Genomic DNA, 18,063 nt, shown 5'->3' on the forward strand with positions numbered 1-18,063 from the left:
ATAAGTGTGGAGTTTTTTTGTAAGATTGGACAGATCAGTGCACTTGGAAGTGTTGGCAAAACAGGGTTTGAAAAATGCTACGACTCGCAGTGTATTGTTGAAAAAAGAGCATTTCTTAATTGTAAATCTGGGATAAATGGGGCATTTGATAGTGTATAAACACCACTATATGTCCATGGTTAATCTTGTGTCAAACCTAAAGCAAAACGTAGACTATCGAAGTATGAAATATTATACACACCAGCATGTCATTTTGTGTAGTCCATTACTATTTTTATTTGTCTTCCATTATTATTCCATTCAGTTGGCTATCCATAAATTTATGAAACCCTAATGATATTGAAATGTTATATTTTATTGTGTTTAACATTTTGTAAATAAAGTGCTCAAACTTGTATTTTTTTTATTGCATTTGTTGATTTTCCCCAAAACACCCAGCAGCACTGCTTTCTGATTATTTTAGTGAAACTGTCAGGTAACAGTACCGAGGAGGCTTATTGACTCCTCAACTCTACTGTATACGCTCCAAACAGGGAGAGCCAGTCAATAATTAGACACCAGGATATCTAAAACTCATCAGACGGCTCTATGCTTCCAATGCAAAGTGCATTTCAGCGGGATAAAAGGCTCTGGACATTATTGATGTTTCATTGGGCTTATTGCATCTTCCACATATCACTTTTTTTTTTTTTTTTTTTTTTTTGACTCGGACACATGATTACCTCCCTATCTGCTGGGACAAGAGAATAAGCTCCATTTTCCTTTAGAGCAGAGCCTAATCACTGGCGGTCTAATTGATTGGTACACATCTTCAAAATCATGTTTCATAAATTGGAGGAATGGAGTTAAAGAAATATTCACTGATGGCACATTGGTGACAATAAAAGAGAAATAAGAAAAAAACATGCTTTGACATTGGAAATGATGCAACGATGGATGTGTGTGTGTGTGTGTGTGTGTGAGAGAGAGAGAGAGAGAGAGCAGTTCATCCTTTATTGCTCCTGGAGAGCCATTTCAAAGCTCATTAATCAAAAACTCGTCGCTTTCAGACTCCTCGCTGATCCCTCCTCCTCCTGAACAAAGCATTTGCATTCCAAATCCAAGTAACACATTTCAAACCGAGCAGCCTCGATAATGGTGGGGGAGAAATTAAAAAAAAAAAAAAAGATATACATATAAGCTTCTGTGTTCACATTTCTGAGATGATACATCCTCAGATTTAAGTGCGCATCAAATGAAATCATCAAAATCTGCAAGTCTCACAGTCACATGGACCCCAAAAAGTTTCAGGCAGCAGTGGACTGAATCTGCCTCCGCACCTAAATTAATAACCTAGCTTTTAAGTTGATTTCATCTTATTTCGTAATAGGATTATTCTTGGGTTTTGGTTGTGAGCTGCTACAATGGGCCACAAATCACCTCAGTATTCAGTGGATGGCGGCCATTTTAACCCTGGGTGAGCTCTTTCTTCTCTCATCTCTCCAGCTGCAGCTCTCCGCAGCTCTCTGCACCGCACTGTGCCTGCGGAATAATCCCAAATAAAATAAATCAGGGCAAACTTAACGAATCATTTTATTCCATGCATAAAACAGCCCATGTATAAAATACTGATTTAAATTTAAAGAAATGCGTTGGAAACAAGTTAATTAATCTAGAATAAAATATCTGACTCGGGTAAGAAGACCAAAATCCAAATCTTGAATATGAAAAAAAATAATGATGGATATTCTTTTCAGTTATAAATTATTTACCTTGATGCCGTCAAACTAGGGAATATTGCCAATAACATTCTCACTGTTGTAGCACCAAATGGAGCAAATGGAAGTTTTAGATTTTTATCCTTATCAGGCCCTTGACTCTGTGATTAGACATGGATGAGATCAAATTCAGCTATGTAGCATGCAAAAGGGAAGTTTCAACCCAAACTGAAGTAGCACCAGCCCAGTTCCTCTGATTACAGCTGCTCTGCTAAAGTGACTACTTTTAAAAGTGCAGTCTGATTACATGAAAACACATGACTCCAGTCTTATGTTGCTAGTTTGCTGGAGAGATATTTTTTTTTCTATTTGCATGTAAATAGAATACGATTTGACAGTGCAGTGTCTGGTTAGATGCACTTGTTTTAGGCTGCGCTTAAAAAAATATTGAATTAAAATAAAGACAATTATAACCATAAATTGGCCGTAATTCGACATATCCCAGATTGGGATTAGCAGCAGCATAGCTCCTTTTATTAGATCTACTTTGCAAAAAAAAGACTAATTTATAAAGAGGGGTCTGGTCAGAAAACTATATAAAAACATACCTCTTGAGTCTTATTTAGCTATTTATGAGTTTCTTTTTGCATGTAAGCAGAATCACATTTAACAGTGCATTGACCAACAATATGCACTTATTTTCGGCTGTGCTTAAATTTTGATTCGCAATTTAATAAAAGGTGAATTATAGCCATAAATAAGTTAAGCAAGGGCAGCTTTGTTGGAGCAGGCAGTGCAGCTGGGAGATCATTTTGGTCTCCTGATTGGATAAAGGCAGAGCAGACCACGCCTGCTCAGTGGAGGGTAATATTTACATACGGGGGAGGAAGTAGCCCTACTGTAGGCTAACTATTAATGAGAGCAAGAGGTGCTAACAGCCATTGGTTCATATCTACACAGGGCATCCTAATCATAGACAGGCGTTTTGTAATAATTAAAAAGACAGATATTTGTTGTGAGAGATGATGGACAGAGAGCCTGCAGCAGTGGAGGTTTTCATGTTGGACCACCGGCGGAGAGGCAGCCTTTCATTCAAAGTGTTTGAAATAGAATAAAAGAGCTGCAGTCACTGCTGCTTCCTCTGCTTCTTTACAGGCTGTAGGAGAAATATCCTGTCCCCACTGCACCAAAAACAAGACAATTCTTTAATCAGACCTCGAGGAAAGTTGGTGCGCACAGAACATATCGCGATGACTCCTCCGCAGCATTCATCTCCATCCCAAGAGGGCTTTTATTTTTTATTTTCTCTGCACGCGCTGGCTCCAGAGACAAGAAGGAGCGCGAGTTGTGGAGACGTCGCAGGAGAAATTAAGATCAGTAAGAAAATGTTCCTTGACTTTTGTTAAACGCGGGTTTTGTGGATTATCATCGGATCTAGACTGAATTTCACAACAAATCGGTGAACGGAAGTGAGAAGAGAAAGGATTTCACCTCAAAACAAAGCCTGACAAGAACTACAGATGGACTGGCGCTTAGTCTGAACTGGTTTCAGAACTGCAGAGTGGTTTGGAGCAGGGGACATGAAAGATAAAATGGGCCTGAAGGTCTGCTTTGGTTTTACAGAATCCCACAACTTATTTATTTCTCGTAGCCTAATGGAGCAATAGTTCTGTGACTTCTGCTGTTATCTCTCAAACTGATGATTTGAGGAAACTTACTGTAGAGTGTAGGATGCATTATTGTTGTTGACTCTAATGTAATTCAATCAAACCAGAAGTGCTAATACACAACAAATAGATTAAAAGCTGGAGTGCAGGATCCAGTTTCAGAGAAATCAGATTTAAAATAATTTGCCTCTTTCATCCTTTGTGATGAGAAAGTTACAAGATTACATTTGACCTGTGCACGTTTGTTTATTTACTTGTTAATACTTTTCTCTTGTCTTTTCCAGACTGAAAAACAAAACAGCTTGAATATAAACTACATTTTGCGTATTTAATTGCATTTTTTCTGAACATGTTTCAAAGAACAACATGATGGTATTTATTAACATGAATGAAATCGAGTGCCTTCTTTTATTGTGCCAATATGTGATGTAGAAGTTGCTTTTATGAAATTGCCTGTGATTACATTGAATTTTTAATTTATATTAATTGAAGAGAATGTTTTATATTGTGTTGTGTACCACACAACAGAATTTGGAAGACACCATGCAACCAAACATAACTCACATTTTAATTTCCCTTCATTTTACTTGTGATTATTTTTGTCAAACTTGACATGTTCAATAAAAACAATGTTTAAAAGAAGATAAAAGAGAATGTTTTAGTATCCAAAATACATTTTTTCTATAAATAAAGGACTTGAAATTGTGCTTTTATTTTTGTGTTTTGCTTCATAATTTCTTACATAATCATGCAAATTGGAGGAGATTACAAAATATCATTTTGGTTTTGTTTTTCCCATGTAGTCCTCTTCACTCCTCCACATTGCTCGTATTATGAGTTTCTATAACCAATTTCAAATCCTATCATATTTTGTTTCAGTTTATTATCTGACAGACAGGATATATTTTCTTTCCTCATTTGTGTTGATTTCCAGTACCTCTTTGGTATCAGACATCAGGAGGAAGGACATCTGATCTGTATCACTCACCCTGACCATCTGTAAATCCTGACAGAGGGTGTGAATGTTAGAGGACACTGTTGTCAGAAGTCCTTCCTGTCCTCTGGCCTCTGCTGTCATTAAGGATCCACCACACAGAGTGGAGGTGAATAAGCAGAGGAGGCAGACACTCTGTTCATGTTGGGGGCATCTGTGTTGTTTGCCAACTCATAAAGCCTACACTGCATTTTTCCACCTGAAAGGAAACAGGCTGTAACACTGCAGAGCTATATCACATCCATGTGAATACTTCTGTAGGCATAATATTAAAGGGAGTATATTGCATGTTGATCCATGCACACTAAGCAAAGTAAAATAATCCCAAAATGACCAAATAAAGTATTTGTTAAAGGTGAAGAGCAAATAATAAGACAGCTGCACTGGATGCCATCTCACTATTTTGCATTATTTAGGCTTCATCTTCAGCCCCTAAAACCTTTAATTGACAGCTAACATCAAATTCAAAAATGAATATTTTCCTTTTACTTATATCACTGTTCATGAATCTAGATTATTTGGGTGTGAGTTGTCGAGTGTTGGAGATATTGGCTGTAGAGATCTCTGCATTATCTCCAATATAATTGAACTCTAGTGGTGCTCACAATGACACAGAAATACATCTGAAAAATTCAACGACATTGTCTCTCAAGATAATCCACAGAATTTAACAGTTTCACATATGAATTATTTTCTTTTTACTGAACTACACCCACCAACTGCACCAATGCCAGAGGGAAAAATGGACAAGAGACGCTTTCTTGTGACAGTGTGAGATGTAAACATTGATAGTAGGTAGTTCAGTGGTGCTATGAGAGTTAGCAGAAGATGCACGCTGCTGTGATGAGCAGGTCTGGAGGAGGAGCAGGTCTGAGGAGGAGCAGGTCTGGAGGAGGAGCAGGTCTGAGGAGGAGCAGGTCTGAGGAGGTGTGGTGAAGGAGGAGGAGCCTGGCTTGATTGAGGGTGACTGAATTCAGGTGTGGTCCCTTTCCTGCACCACTGGCAGCAGAAACCTGGGTTCCCTGGTAACAATGTTGGACTGAGTAAAATGTGAGTTATAAAATATTAAGTTGAAATTATTTGCATTGTGTTAGCTGGTAGCGAAACATTTGCATTAGATTTTGTGATGATTTGTATTTGATTAAGTTAATTTTAATTAATACTTGTTACAATCTCAGTTCAGTGTAAAAACTAGCAGCAGCAACACTGATAGGTGCCAGACTTCCTTAATGTTTGCGACATTAAACAAAATTTAGGTGGATTCTTGGATGGCTCATTGTGCCTGATTACACAACCATGGTCTGTGGATTATTTTGAGTAACCGAGTCGTGATATCTGGAAAGAAACTTTGTTGCTGAGTTTTTCAAATGTATATTTTGGAGCTTTGAGCACCACAGACCAAGTGTCATCTATAGTTCCATAAATTGGAGAAAAGGCCAACACATTCTCAAACCACCTTGTCAAATATTGCAGCTTAGTCAGTGGACTTTTTTACATTTACATATGATGCGCTAGCTATCTGCCTACATCTGATGTGCTGGGATGCCATGTCAATTTACACCTGTAACATGCATTATCTTTTAAAATACACTTCGATTTCACAGACAGTTTACAGTTTTGCCCATTAAATGCATACAGTTTTTCAAGGTAAACTTGCATAGTAAAACACCTGGTATTTAAGTGTATTTCCTTGTACAACAAAAGCATGTGGTAAGGCATAGAAAAAGCAACTCAAAAACATCATAAACATTCACACTGGAAGCAAACAGCAGGCTCCCAAGTGAAAGTTTTGGGTTTGTTGGGCCCATCCACTTCCTCTCCCACTCAACTGACACAGTGTGGCAGCATATCATACTGCCGCACTGTGAACTGATGCTACTTAGCCGCATATCAAACCACCTCGAAAGGTACCTTTTTGTGTCAGTGTCTGACACTGAAATTACTGACCAAGCCTCTGAATTTAACAATTTGGGAATGGGAACGGGCTGAGACGGCAGGCATCTCTACGGCCGATATCTCCACTATTCTGCAACTCACACCAAAACAATTAAGACTGATAAATAGCGCTTCAGGTAAGAGGACAAATATTTATTGTTGATTTTTGGGTGAACTGTCCCTTTAAAAATGAATTTTTACTCTGCCAGCCCCTGGTCTCTGCAGCTGACTGTAATGGATTCCCAGCGAAGTGTAGGTGGTCCTTTGTTTTGCACAGTACGCCATAACAGCAGGGCTGTGGGTTGATGCATGCATTATAGAAACTATGAAGAAAGATATGATTTGATTGGAAGCTGAAAATATGGATCTAAGCACACTGAGTTTTGAGTCGAGGATGGCTTGCTGATTCATAAAACACTGCAACCAAACTGCTAAGAATAACTGCAGCTGAGGAACCTCCTCACATTGATCATGCATGTTGTCACAGAAACTGATGTGCGTGGATTTATCGCAGCTCTTATGTGTTAGTGATATTGATATAATTGTAACTATAATAAATGACTCGCTCCTCTGGGTATGATTTAGGGGGCTTGGCCAAAAGGCTCTTCTCCTCCTTCCTCATGTGAAAGATAGCTCACTGATGTGAGGAAACCTGAAGTAACTCATACATTACCCGAGCCTTGACTACAATGCTCTGCTAGTCTATATCAAAAAGTATTAGTGCCTCTACCCTTTTCTGATGCTCATATGGATTTCTTTCACGGCATTTTCTGTATGAAATTATGAGTGAATAAATTGCATCTTCATTTATCTTCGAAAAACCCTTCTGTGCTGACTGCGATACTCAGCTCTCAGCGCTTTACATAATTATATTAGTCTTCTGCTACACCACGAAATTGATTGCCCAGGAAAATGAACCTGGCTTTGCTATAAATTACACCTATGGATCATAAGAAATGTGTTATTTTGTTTAAAATAGTACCTAATATAATTAGAGCTCTAATTCATGGCAAGCTACAAGTGTGCCTATTACAGTAACAGGGTTTGGAATTTAATCTGTCTGCTGGATAAAGAATGATCCTGTGTGGTTTTCATTTGTAATCCCAGACACATTATTTCAGTAAAATAGTCTGTGACTTTTAGATATGAGAGATGGATTGTTGAATGAATAAGTATATTCATAAGTTTTAGTATTAAAGTTAACAATTCATCCATGGAAGGAAGTTTCAACATCAATCCCACAGTCTGTCCTCTCTAACTTCTCCTTCACAGTGGACAGAAACTAGATCCCGCTTCCCTGGAGGTCTTGGCTCTGCTGAGGATCTAAGGTGCATCTCTATCAGTCTGACACACAGGATGGTTTATGGACAACAGAGGTAATATCGTATTGAAAGAAAATTCACTGTAGAGAAATGATATCTGAAATATTAAAACCAGCTTGGAGTATGTGGCATGAAAATCAATAGACCAAAAATCAGCAATGCGTTAGTATGTCCCGAAAACATTATGACTTTCCCTGTTTCTATGCAAAGCTTAATTTTTATGAAAGGCCAAATAATTTCCCGAAACAGCTAAGCACTGTTTGTTTTAGCAAATGTTATTCAAACAGGAGGAAACAGCACATTTCTTAGGGACTATTTTAAGCCGTGGGTTATTCGCTCTAGCAAGTATTTACAGCAGCAGGACAGTGTAGGTGGCATTGACTTGAAAATAAACTACAGTGTACACAATCATGGCAATGAAGCAAGCATGTCACTCAGTGTAACAACGTGACTAATTGCTGTATTTTTCATAGTTTTTGGACAACAGCTGAGATTAATAACTCAGAGAAAAACCCAAACGCCAGCATAAATGTCGGCATTGTACATTTCTGCAAACCACGAATATGTATACATTTGCTAATAAGTTCAAACGTTAAATTTCCGTTTCAAATTTTATTTTTTTGTGTCATGTTTTGACTTAAAATATGCAGTATTGCCACCACAAACATGGCCAGCGCCAAACTTACCTTTAAAAAATAGCCGGCTGATGTTGCAACAATCAACATATGCCGACAGGCACTTTAAAAAATACATGATTGTTTTCGTCCCAAAGATGGTTGGAAATGTCACAACAAGTCCTCAAAAAACACAGCTGGTCTCAAACACTGGTCTACAGCTTGGCAGCAGTCTTGCATCCATCATCTCATACTTCTCCTGATTAGAAACTCAGCTCATATACATGTTATGTAACTTTAGAAACAATTATATGATATATATGAAATGTACAAATGTAACATATCCTTGGTTTGCAGACTTTACAGTGCCAGCCTTGTTTTCCTGCCGACCATGCTGCAGAGGAAAAGAAATATAAGGCAAAAAAGCTAAAAAGAAAAGAAACACTTATTAGCAGGTTTAATTAGTTGAAGGTTTAGGACTTTTCATGAGATTAGAGGACAATAACAAAAAATACATCATGTCACTGTGTATCTGTGAAATATCAAATCAAAAATGAGCAATTTAGCTTTTTTCAGGGTAATTAAATTGATATTGTGTTAAACACACATTGCAAATATTCAGTGTGACACTGAATTTATCTAAATCTTTAAAGGCAACATTGTTTTACAATACATCTCAAGCTTTAACCCTTTCTACAGGTCAACTGTGACATTTAGATCAAGTTTGACATCTCTTGTGTCATTTTACAACTTGATACAAACATGTTACAAATTTAAAGCCAGTGTCCATATTTCCTCACTCTCTCAAACCCCTCAGTCTTCCTGAGACAGCTGTTCTGAGTTTCAGATCTCAAAAAGTAGATGGCTGAGTAGTGCATAGACAAGGTAGAGGTTATTTCCTCAAAGTATTTAAGAATCGAGGTAATTACTATTTAGGCACAAAAATGTAAATGTATTGTGTTTCTTTTATCGAGTACACCTTATCAAGTCTAAAATTCGCCTATTTTCACTTAACAGGACATTTTTGGTAAACTATTATCTGGCTTTGTAGAGATGACGTCTTTCATTAACATACAGAAACAGTGTTCTTTATCCCCTTTATAATCCTCCTTCGCATTGTACTAAGCCACAATATGAATCTTACATTTTAAAACTACCCAAATGCAAAGCCACATTTCCCTCCTCCATTGTCCTCCTTACCTACAGCCCTCTGCATCACAATCTAAAATCCAAGAGCACAGTGGCAGCATGCAGGGTTAAGTAATTCTGCACCATCGAGAAAGACATTTGATTTCATTTGTAGTGTGTCTTGCAGCTGGCGGAGGTGAGCCCACCTTTGGCTGCGGGAGGAGTGAAGCGGCACACATATCTAGTGTTGGGAGACACAAAATTGACAATGCATTTATCTTTGAATAATGTAAATGTCCTGAGAATACAGTGGCAGTGGTCCTGGTGTGTCCGCCGAGGGCGCAGGGCTGTCAGACGCTGAGCACTCTGGCCCTGCTGCAGCATAATGTGGCCTCCAGCTCCCCTAGAGCATCCCGCTGCTCGGCTCTGCTCTGCCTCAGGCCCACATTCCTGCTTCGGCACACTGCACATGCTCCCCTCTTAATTTACACTCTGGTAGGAGAGGGAGTTAATGCAGAAAAGCCTGCCAAGAAGAATCTTATCTGCTCTTCCTCTTTAAAGGTGAGGTAGTTTCGAGCACAATATATTGAATAGAGGAGTGGAGGGTGATGGTATTTGTTTTTTTTTTTTGAGCACACCCTATCTGCTCATTTGAAGATGCAATATTTGGTAATCTAAATGCATAAAACATAAAATGAAATCTATGTGATGCAAGTATGCATTTCCAGTGTTTGAATAGCTTCTATTATTTTAAGTAGTTGGCTTAACTTCAATGGTTCTATGAATACTGTGAGTTATTGTGTCCAAGAAATGTGCAGCTTGGTGACTAAAACATGTATTGTTTAAAATGGATGGTTCCTGGCAGGCTGACAGTGCTGTTCAGTGAGGCAAAGTGCCAGTAAATTGTTTGTCTTCTGCAGTGCTGCCCTATAATTCTTCTGGGAACCAATGGCATTGTGTTTGCCAAAGAGAATAATGATAGATGGGATAAAATCAAACTGGAGGATTTTTGGGATGCACTCTGACCACCAGGCATAATTTGAATACATTTGTGTCCCCAGAAACGACGCTGGCAATTGTTTGCACTTGTGTCTCCCTTGCCTCTTGTTTGTCCCATATAGGATTACTGATTTTATATAGATCATTTTGAATTTGCAAGTAATAATTAATATCGTCACATTTAATATACAATCATTCCAATTTTGATTTGTATAAAGTCTCAGATGAATAAGTGAACCTGCACGTTTATGCACTGACAGCGATCGGCTCCTCCAGACCAACGGACCCCAACTGGGGCTGTCAAATTGTTGAGTGTTTAAATTGCGATTAATCTCAGAATTTCCAATGCTATTCATGATTAATTATATTTTTTGTCTCAAGTTTTCAAATCCATTGTTTTGCATTTCAAAATAGTTTTCTTACCTGACTGCCTCGATTAGTAATTGAATGAAGTGGGCATGTCTGTAAAAGAGAGACTCATGGGTACCCACAGAACCCATTTTTATTCAGATAACTTGAGGTCAGAGGTCAAGGGACTCTTGTGAAATGGCCATGTCGTTTTTTCACCCCCAAAAATGAAACCGTGTCATTTTGTGATCCCTCGTCTCATGTTACAAATTTTACTCTGATGTGGCCTATTCTTAAAGATTATTTTTTGGGGGCATTTTCGTTTTATTCATAGGACAGTTGAAGAGAGACAGGAAAGGTGGGAGAGAAAGGGGAGGAATGACATGCTGCAAGGGGCCCCAGGCTGGACTGGAACCTGGGCTGCTGCAGAAGCCTCAGGCCTATGGGGCACACACCTTATCTGGTTAGCTAAAGGCCACAAGTCAGGAACATTTTTCCAAATATTTGCATGAAAAAAGCTAAGATAAACAAATTTTTAAAAAAGAGAGAAAGATTTATCTTGTTGCCCCTTGAAGGAGACCCCCAGGTTGGAACACTGGCCCTAGACCACATGTTTGATGCAACAATACATGTCACTCTGTAAAAAGCACTGGCTCGTAATGCCTCCACTTCTGAGGCGTGAATGTAAATGTGCAATCTGCCTGTTCAAGTGTCCTGTTGGCCCAACAACAGGAGCAGGTCCCCATCTGTTCTCTCTCTGAAGCGCCCAGACAATACATTTCCCCCGCCAGACCTTCCCATTTGCTCGAGCAGAGGTTTCCCAGCCATTTCTTAGGTTACAGGCGGGGTAAGTGCTTCCACCATGTGCTCACAGCTCTCTGATCTCTGACCGGAACTAGTTGTACCTGATTTGCAGACAGAGTTTAGATTTTTGGTGCTGAGTAATATTTAAATGTGCTGCCCTTGGCTTGCAGTCCCTTTTGTTGCTGTTGCTGCAGTTCCACTGGATGCGAGCAGCGAAAGACGAGCGTGGCTGTCATTGGAGTGTGATTTGTTGCAAGCCCAGCCTTGCCAACTGTGAGGCACTGAGGTGTGACCACAGAGATGCCTAAAATCTCCAGTTGCCTCAGGGCCAGCCAGTCAATTACACAATACTGTCTACCCTGAGCAATGACATGTGCTCAATAATGGACCAAAGGCAAAGAGTAAAACACATCTAAAAACTGTTAACACCAAAGCCATTGCTAGAATATTCTGGGTCAGATATTATCATTATGTCATATGAAGTTGTGGTCAGTGGTGAAAATGCATGAGTGTGTCTGTGTGAGCGTCTGGTTGCAGCATAGTCAATTATTTTTTAGGACTTAGTTGCATGTATTTTCAGCAGTTTATCTCAAAAGAGTAACATTTTGGTTACTTGCGGACCTCAACTGTTTATGAGGACCATGTGTGGGAAACTCCAAGAGGGTCTCCTGTTCAAAGAAACCTGCCTCTCCTTTGTGAGACACTTTATCGTGTGGATGCAGATGTGCTTTTTGTTGGAACCTTGCACCTCATCCATTACCCTCGGCCTGCCAGAGAGATAGTGGAGAGTGAATCCATTCAAAAGGACCAAGACAGAGACTGCTGCTCAACTGAACTTTCTGTGAACTAGGCTCAACAGCGGGATCCATGCATCAAAAAAATAAGTAATTTCTCCTCGCTGCTCTGGCCTGTGTTTCATACAGATTGCTACTATCAACACGTCCGGCATCCTCATGTATCAATCTGTCAATCTGATATTCGTTTGAGCACTGTATCTGTCTCCAGAGATTCAATAGGGACGAAGACTGAGCTGGGAATTTTGTGACTATCTTGTCTAGTTGAATCAAGATCTCACTCTGCAGTCTGTTGAGATACTATATTTAGGGGGGGGTGTGCTTCAGTGGAACACAGTGGTTTCAGTGATGGGGTTCAGATTGTAAAAACAGCTGTGCATTCATTCTATATTTAAAAACTGAAGCGAAACTTTTTACTGGGAATTGTAAATACGCCATAATATTTACATACTGAATCAGCATAAACGCCATTGATCATACAGCATATTAAATGGGAAAGAAATCAACAAATAAATACAGCTTAAAAGCCTTATGGTAGTGTTATCTTACAGTTTGCATTCCCAAACAGATTGTTTCATATTGGTTGATTTTCCTGATGAGATAACGAATTGTTGTATGATGGCTGAAGAAGAAATCCCAAGGTTAAAGTTGTAAATTTTAAAGGAAAAAAACTTTAATGTTCTCTGAGATTAATGTAGAAAATTCATGAGAAAAATCTCACAGATTTACAAGGAAAAATGTGGATATTCTAAAAAATCAGAAGTTTATATTTTTTTAAAGAAAAAACTAAATTCTCTAAGATTAACTGCCAGAAAGTCAGGGGACAAACTGACATATGGGGGGAGTTGTGGTGGATGAATTGGTAAAGCACAGGACTTTCACCCAGGAGACTGGAGTTTGTTTCCCATGTTAGCTTATCGTTTTTACCGTTTACTTATTTGAGTTTTCAGATGTATAAATTTGCTGAATGCACATTTGTTATATAAACTTTAGCAGAATAGTAGACTAGGCCTGTTCGTGTTAACATCACATTTCAACGGACAGGTAATCTTGAGCTTCAGGTGACAGCAAATCGTGTATTTCAACATTAGCAGGGACACATATTAGCGGTTGGTCCCAGGATACTCCCCAAAGGAAATTTTGAGTGTCAAACACATCCTTTCCTGCATTCTAGTGGGTATTTCTGCACCAATATATATGTTTTCTGCATCAGTTTAGGATGGAAATGTCATCTTACTCCCTGCTTTAAAGCTGCTTCTTTGTCTTTTCATTTTATGGCAGATTGCAAACATTGCTTTTGAGTTTACATACTGCCATCACCTACTTTACCATAGGCATTGTTGCATCTATGAGTTGTGTAGTAATTTTGATTGAAAATTAATCTTTTCTGGCCTAGAAACACTGATATCTTGCTGTTCAATTGGTTGAAAACTATTTATCCATTTACTAATGGCTATTTTTCTCTTCTGAATATGGCCTCAATCCAAACAGTTTGACCAGCTCTGCCTTATGTGGACCCTTCATGTGATCACAAAGAAAACAAAAATACAGAGCACATACACAGGCAGCTTTGTTATTAGCTACTCATTGTTGATATGAAGGCTGTTATGTTGATGGTCCTGAAGTGATGTTTCACAGTAGAAATTGTGTTGTTTTTGCTTTATTAGAAATCGCTCATGTGAGAGAGAGATAAAGGAAACTGAAAGGTTGACATTTGGAGTACAAACATAAAGGCCTTTTTTTTTTTTTTGCCTGCTCGGTAATGGTACTGCGACTCTGGCACTATTGACATAGACCTTGGGTTGTTATATGAAAAGTCTGTGCACACAATTTAATTTCTGTCAGCAGTCAAGCTCCACAGCCACAATGGATTTCTTTTATGCCCTAGCCTCTGACTCTCACCGAGCATCTGTGTGAGCTGGAAACACAGTTTCTGCACAGCTCCTTCCTCTCCTCCACCCGCTGCCTCTGCCCTTAAGGTGCATTTCATCCACATAGAAAATGAAGTTATATCTGAACTTCGACCAATAGTCTCGCTAGCCCAGGGGGAAAGCACTGTAAGGAGCTCGCCTTAGTATGACCAAGCAGCGACTGCACACAAGTCCATCAATCTCTCTCTGTTCTACAGTGCCTCTAATGACTGCATACATAACATAACATAACCATCTTCTCTGTTTGAAAACCTTCGCCAATGTGAAATTTGCTGTTTCTGTTAGAAATCATGTTAAACTGCATTCTGTTTAAATTATTTTGCTTTACTTAAATGCTATTTCTTTCTTTTTCCAGCTGCAATTTCTTGTACAAGTCATAAGGATCCCACATGGTGTTACATCCTCAGACCTCTTGTCCTGAAGCTGCATGTTGAGGGCTGGATTACGTCCAAAAGTCTCTCATGAAAAATGTGTTTCTGACAACCTGGGTGCAGTAACTCTTGAAAATGTGACTGTTTCCGATCCTAATGGTATGTAGCAGAGCAGTGTGTTCATGGCTCTTTTGCTTATGGTGACTGACAGCACTCTAGTCAGGGCTGACTGACAGGAAAATAAATGACGTGATTTTCTTCTTGGGAAGTGCTGACATTAGACTTCGACAGTCGAGGTTTGGTTGGAGGAATGTGATTTTCTACTAATGTGACTCGTGTTCGGAGCTGTTTCCTCACAGTGAATCTGTGCACAGAGCAATGCCACATAATATTTTGTCTCATTGAGCATGACTATATCACGCTCCATGTATTCAGGATCTGACCTGCCTCAAACTCCTAGAGAATCCAATGAGCATGTTTTTGACTTATATGAAATCAGTGAAATAGCTGCATCAACAAAGCATGATGCAAAAAACACATCAACTTTATTTGGATCTCTAAATTTAAAGCTGCTGTAACGAGTATTTTTCTGTGACCAACTGTTTTGGTTCACTCTTACGGCTCTCATCAACATAATTTCCAGATGCATAAACTAGATGTTTTCAATGGAAAAGTTCTGATAATTTTATACTACCCTGCAAGCAAACAGCAGACACAGTTAGTGACTAGCTGCTGGACATGGTGGCGCATTTAGCAGCTTAAGAGACTAATTTTGTCCTCGGGAGTTGGTGGAGACCAAAAACAGAGCTGAAAGCTAAGTCCTCTGTGTATTTTAATCCTCTGTATGTTGTATACAGCTCTTTTAAACCTTGATAAAGACTCTTAAGCAGAGATTTCACCTGCATGTCCTTACATTGCATCACAAGCTTGTCACAGTTACAGGACCTTTGTGTCATAAGCCACTGATAATCAATAAAAAGACTGCACCACAAACTGAGAACAGAAACATAGGATGCCTCTTTACTGTGGCACTGTGAAATCTCATTAATGACATGTTGCTAACCTTCTCTCATTAGAGTCATCCCATCATAAATCACACCTCCTGCCACTGGGACGTTGCCTCACACAAAACTATTATAGCTGTTTTTTTCTGTTTTAGTTTAGAGGTTTATACACTGTATATGTGTAAGTCAGTAAGAAACCCACAAATATATTGTCATCCATTAGCAGGTCGCCATAATTTCCTCCTCCTCAGTGGTTGTGTCCATCTGGTTGTCACGTGACGTGGGAGAGCCGCCTAAGAGATGGTGTGCCCTCTCAGATCGTTTGTCTTAATTAAAATTTAATGAAATGTGGCTCTCTTTACTATTGTGTCTTGCAGCTCATAAATGAAACATTGTACTTTGTAGCATTACTCACACAGCGCTCCATACATTGTTTATTTAAGCCAGCTGCAACAATAGTAAAGCCACTGCAATAGTATTTCAATCAGTATTGTTGAAAATACTGCTAGATGCATTTAATGAAGTCTTGAAAGGTCAAAGGATATTTGTTTTTAGGAGTGCTGCATTAAGTATGTAATGAATTATATATTTGGAGGAACACTATGCGACTTCTAACATCCGCTAGTGTTGCCTTAATAGTGCAACTGAGGGTCAAATACCAACTGTAAGATATAATTTATGTCGAAGATAGTGAGACAAAGTCCTGACCTCACCCTCAGACTACTGTTCTACAAGCATCTGTGACTCAGTGACTTATCTCAATACATGTCACATGTCTATCCAAGTAGTTATTCTGTTGTTCTCTGCAACCACACTAACTCTCCTGTCATTTCAGATCCAGCCACTTCCTCCTGCCCTGCAGTAACCTCTTTTTCCACCATTTCCATCACCTGATCCTCACAAACTCACTGCTCGTTACTAGCTTTCCAGCCTTTGATCTGCCTGTGTGACCTACTGCCTGAACTATGAATTGATGATTCTCTACCTTACATCCCTCTACTAAACTCCTTATATGAGTAGATTATCATGAGGAGATATTTTGTTGCCACAAACTACAAGAATCAGTAGAGTAATGTGTTGAACATGTTTACTATTCTGAGAAAGAAACCTCTCTGTTTTCTGAGAGTTCATGCATAGATATTAGCATCAAGTGATGTCAGGGTCTTGGATTATATTCTAAAAAAGTGGTTTTGCACAGCAATAGGTGACAGAGAAATTCCTGCTTATTTAAAATATCTACATACAATGTTAATCTGTTTTTGATTGTTTAATAAAAGTTTAACAGGCTCCATAAATACTTTGGTTATCAGCTTGATGCCATGCCATTACTTCAACGGCCCCACATTTTGAAGCCCCATTAGTTTAAAAAATGTCCTATTAGACCGAAAACCCATTTCTCAGAAAGCCCCTGATGTCAAAAACAAATGCCCATTGCTCCAAACTCCCATTTCTCTGAATATCGACACTCCATACAGTTGGATTTAGATTCCAAGCAGAGTTTGAGCCACAGATCCCAGGTGTTTTTACCGACCCTTCCCTGACTTTGACAGCAGCTTTTGTGCCACCAAACATCAATATTTTAAGCTAAAACATGATCATTTCCAAACCATAACCGATTAGTTTTGGTGCCTAAACTTGACCACACCTTCAACACAGTGTTATTGAGAAACATAAAGGTTCAACATATTCATTGCAACATAATGTTCAAATGTATCATATCAGAAATATACCATGCCAACATTTTTTTCATTTTTGAGGACTTGAGATTGAATGATCTAACTGCAAGTATAGTTTTTTTTAAATTTTTTTTAGAAATGCGACTTTGGAGCAATGAGAGTTTGTTTTGGGGATAAGGGGCTCTCTGTGAAATGGGCAGTCACCATCAGTTGGCATGAGTTTTATGATTTCAGTGTATGTTCATAGAGTTGATAGAGGTGGCAGATTTATGGCTTTTGATGCAAAACCCATCATGTTGTTATGCTTGTAACATTTCAGAGAACAATTACAAACAGGTGTGCAGAGTCTCTTGGTCTGATCCTGTGCAGCTGATAAATAAAACACGTGACGTGCACTGATGCAGTTTGTCATGGGTGAAGCTTTGTACAGACTACGGGTATCTCTGTTTGAACCAACATAAGACATGCGCATATTGGCTATCCCACTGGTTCCCAAATGGTCCAGCTGTGGGGTTCAGCTTTCTACTTAGTCATTAGTTAAAGATCCACACATTAATAAAATTTTACATTTATAATTTTATTTCACAAATTGTAAACAACTGGTAGAACACCAAGGCATAAAACACATTGAAAGAAGACATGACACTTTAAAATAAAAGCTCTGAACCAGAAATTCACTGTACTACAATATGTGTCTTTTTTTACAAACTTGACACCTTCAGGAGTCACTTCTGTTCAGAATGGACCTGCCACCCAATTTTGGACCATGACCCACCATT

General features: G+C 38.9%; 1 long non-coding RNA gene across 1 annotated transcript; it reads left to right on the forward strand.

Annotated features, from left to right (window-relative positions):
• Positions 1–5,272: 5,272 nt before the first annotated feature.
• LOC121948770 (uncharacterized) lies at positions 5,273–17,646 on the forward strand. Its single transcript, XR_006106183.2, has 4 exons — positions 5,273–5,408; positions 7,566–7,669; positions 14,589–14,763; positions 16,444–17,646. It is a non-coding gene; the product is annotated as an uncharacterized LOC121948770 (long non-coding RNA).
• Positions 17,647–18,063: the final 417 nt, after the last annotated feature.

This window comes from Plectropomus leopardus, chromosome 10, assembly GCF_026936395.1.
Source record: "Plectropomus leopardus strain MGB_pleo_1.0 chromosome 10, ASM2693639v1, whole genome shotgun sequence".
NCBI classification, from domain to species: domain Eukaryota; kingdom Metazoa; phylum Chordata; class Actinopteri; order Perciformes; family Serranidae; genus Plectropomus; species Plectropomus leopardus.